Source organism: Ochotona curzoniae, unplaced genomic scaffold (assembly GCF_017591425.1).
Source record: "Ochotona curzoniae isolate NIBS_2020 unplaced genomic scaffold, NIBS_Ocur_1.0 scaffold_274, whole genome shotgun sequence".
Lineage (NCBI taxonomy): Eukaryota > Metazoa > Chordata > Mammalia > Lagomorpha > Ochotonidae > Ochotona > Ochotona curzoniae.
Window position 1 is genome coordinate 7,256,773 of NW_024467101.1, and position 4,361 is coordinate 7,261,133.

Here is a 4,361-nt window from a genome sequence, read left to right on the forward strand (position 1 = left end):
CCCGAGAATTTTTAAAAATATATATCAAAAGTTTGTAAAATTACAATTAAGAGGCTGGTGTTGTGGCGTAACATATTAAGCTGCTATTCGTAGCTCTGGCATCCTGTATAGCTGCCAGTTGAAGTTTCAGCTATTTCACTTTCAGTTTCCTGCCAAAGTTCCTTGGAAAGCAGCAGTGGTCAGCCTAAGTGCTGGGCCACCTGTACACATGTGGAAGATGAGACTAAGATTCTGGCTCTTGGTTTCAGACTGGCCCAGCCTTGGCTAATGCAGCCGTTTGTGGAGTAAACCAACAGATGGAAGATCTTTCTTTGTCTTTCCTGCTCTATAATTCTATCAGATAAATAAAACTTTTTACAAAAAGAACTATAACTGAGTGCCAGTAAAATTCAGTCTTGAATATAAATGCCAAACTGTAAGCAAGAAGTCCATCCAATCTGTGGGTCTAAAAATGGACTAACCTGATGGCCTCTCATAAAGAAATATCTGTCAATTTTACAAAGAAAAAAATTTAAAAATGAAAAAAAGAATTATCTCAATTTCTAGTGAGATTTAATGTGATTAACATGATTTTGAATAACAAGAATTTTAGGCCTCAGATACTAACACCTCTATTGTCAATAATATTTAATGAAACTTCCAGTTACATGTAATCCATCAAAAACATGCTGACATCTTCTGCAGTTTTCCCTGAGGTAGAGTGTGTGCTTCCTAACTCCTTCAATCTATGCTGACGTCATCCTTTTCTTCTATGCAGATATATGATAGAAATTGATGTGATGTAATGACTCAGAGTTAAGGTAGGTAAGAATTTTTGCAATATAACCCTGTCTCTTTAACTGTTGAGTCCCACCTTCCCAGGGTACAACTGTCACTTCTGGGAACAAAGTACAAATTACACCAGCAGGTGTATCCAATTGGGATAACACCTCCTCCCATATAAAAAAAGATGGCAGACAGAAAAGAACCCTCTTCCCACAGGGGACAGTCTCAGATGGATGTCTCCCCTGCCCAAGATTTGAATTGTGCCTTAGTCCAGTGAGTCCATGGTGTCATAGATAACAGCCCGTGAGTCACTTGGTAGCTGGCAGAGCTACTGTGTGGGCATAGCAGTGCTTGTGTTAAGTAACCCTGATTTTACTTAGTAACTGTCCCAAAGCACATGTGAAGATGGTACTGGTGTCTTGTTATAAACATTCTCATTTACTATTCGTTGCTAATGTCTCACTGTGACTGATTTATAATTGAAATTGTATCAACGGTGTACATAGAAAATAGCATCTATTTCTCTATCATTTGTAGGATTTGGTAGTCTGAGGTTTCAGGCACACACAGTGTGGTCTTGGGATGTATCCCCTGCTGTTAAGGGGAATTTATTTATTCTAATGAGATTTCCCAGGAGCTGTTGTGGTGGTGTAGCAGGATAATTCCTGTGACTCCAGCATCCCATATGGGATATTTGTGTCCCAGCTGCTCCACTTCTGACCCAGCTATCTGTTTATGGACTGGGGAAATAGGGAAAGTTGGCCCAAGTGCTTGGGACCCTTGCACCCATGTGGGAGACCAGGAAAAGGCTATTGGTTTATAGCTTTGGATCAGTTATTTGGGGAGTGAGCTGGCAATTTTGGGGAGTCAGGAGTTACCACCGAAATCACTCCATTGACTTGGGTCTCTTGTCTTCTGTGTCTTTAAAACAGTGTCTCCAGTGCAAAATGCTGGGACACCTTCAAGCACCCACATCCCATGTAGGTGCCGATTCCTGTTCCACTTTCAACTCCTTACTAATGGGACTGGGAAAGTAGCAGAGTGTTGGGTACCTGCCTCCATTTGGGAGGCCCTGAAGAAGCTCCTGAATCTTGGCTTCCAATTGGCTCAGCTCCGGCCATTGCAGCCATTTGGGGAGTGAATTTGCAGGTGGAAGATCTTTGTTCATCCTCTCTGTAAATCTGCCTTTCAAATAAAATAAATAAATTAAAAAAAAAAAGTAAAGTGCTGCAGTGTTAGGAGGCTGGTTGAGGGTGGGAAGTGAGTTTATCCTTTCGAGGGTGTCTGTGGGAGATCTCCTAGGAGGGCACGGGTGGATTCCTTCCTTGGGCTTCTTCAGCACTCACAGGGTTCAAGAACTTCTTTTTGAGGACCAAAGTTTTTATTGGAGGATGATACTTCCTGCTTCTCCCACTCGTTTCTGCCAGAGGAGGAGGAGCTTCCTGTCCACCTCACAGGCGTCCTGTAGCATCTCACCACAGATCCCATCTTTGCAGCTGGAGGAGAAGCTGGGAGATTATTGGTCTCTGAAACCTCTTAAGTGACCTCATGGCATGTGGGGCCAAGGTGGAGTGAAGTCAGGGAGGACAGAGAGGATGGAAATGGAGACCACAGAGAGGTCCGAGCTAGGCCAGAGATGAGGGCTGCAGAAGGAGAGAGGAGGAACTCAGAACATGGTCCTGAGCTCGAGTGCCCTTTGTCCTCAGCAGCTCTGAGTGGTAAGCTATCATTATGCCCATTTTATAGGCAAGGATCCCAAGGCCTGACAAGAATCATGGAACTGAGTCACACATCAGAAACCAGTGTTCTTTCTGCTGTATCCCTCAGGGCTTGGAGCAGTCTGGATGAATTGTTGACAGTAATTGAGTGAAAGTAGAAGGTATGCATTTGATAGTCCTTGAAAAAATATTAATTTCCAGGGTCAGCACCATGGTATAGTGGGTTAAGCCTATGGTACCAGCATGCCCTGTGAGCACCAGTTCAGGTCCCAGCTGCTCAACTTCTGATCCACCTCCTTGCTTATAGCCTGGGACAGCAGTGGAGGCTCACTCAAGTCCTTGGGGTCCTACCACCCATGTGGGAGATCCAGAAGAAGCTCCAAGCTTCTGGCTTCAGCTCAGCTCAGCTCTGGTTGTTGTGGCCATTTCGTGAATCAACCAGCAGATGGAAGATATCTTTTTCTTTCTCTCATTCTCTCTGTAACTCTACCTTTCACATAAAAAATAAAATAAATATTTAAAAAATACTCAGGGCTGGGCCCGGCACAGTAGCCTAGCGGCTAAAGTCCTTGCCTGACACACACTGGGATCCCATATGGGAGCCTGGAGGTCCCTACTTCCCATCCAGCTCCCTGTTTGTGGCCTGGGGAAGCAGTCAAGGACAGCCCAAAGCCTTGGGACCCTGCACCTGCATGGGAGACCCGGAAGAGGCTCCAGGGTCATGGCTTCAGATCGGCTCAGCTTCTGTTGTTTTAGCTACTTGGGGACTGAATCAATGGACGGAAGATCTTCCTCTCTGCATATCTGCCTTTCCAATAGAAATAAATAAATCTTTAAAAAAATATATACTCAGGGTTGACCTCTATCCAAGACTCCTAAAAGGGTGGCAGGGACACAAGTACTTGAGCCATCAGCTGCTGTCATCCCAAGATGCACACTGGCAGGAAGCTGGTTTGGAAGTGGAGCCAAGACCTGTACCAGGCAGGTACTTTAACATAGGTGTTAGGTGTCTCAAGTAGCATCTTAACTACTGCACTGAATACCCACTGCTAATAACACGAAAACAAAATTAAAAGAACCTGTAAATGCTAAGAAATGTACACGTCACATGGTCTTAAATCTTTCCCAGTGAGATACTTATGAGCTACCAAGAAAGGACCCAGCAGACTCCTGATTAAGCACGTGATCAATGTTAGCATGGCAGCGCTAAATCATGTTGACAGAACACAGCCCGTGATATGAGGCACTTGGAAGGGCCTAGCATCACTTGTGCGATGTTCATGCCAGAAAAGCACATAACCTCAGCTTAATCATGAGAGAAGGCTTCAGATGTTCAAGTGGAGAGATGTTCTGTAAAGCACCCGAGCAGTTCTCTTCAGAATCAAGGTCATAAGGAGGGGGGCAGAGGCACTGGCCCAGCCTGGGGAAGAAGGCTGAGAGGACTTGAGAACTAAATGCAATGTGGGATTCAGGCTTGGATCACAAGGGGAAGGGAGCAAAAAGTCAACTAACATTGGTTTGTAGTCATGCTCGTGTTCATTTCCTAGTTCCCATCACTGTACTAAAGTTAGATAACATGTTACTATTAGAGGAGGCTAGGTCAAAGGATAAAGAGTGAAGAGTTTAAGTGAATTCTCTGAACTTTTTTTTTTTTTTGGACAACTTTTCTGTTAGATTAAAATTATTTCAGAGTTGTGGTGCCACAGCCTGCAATGCTGTGAGTGGAGGTTGAGGCCTGGGTGCCCCATTTCCCATCCAGCACTTTGGTAATGTGGCTGGGGGAAGTGGTGGAAGATGGTGCTTGGGTTCTTGCTACCCATGTGGGAGACCCAAATGGAGTTTCAGGATCCTGGCGTTTTGGCCTGGCTCAGTCCTGAC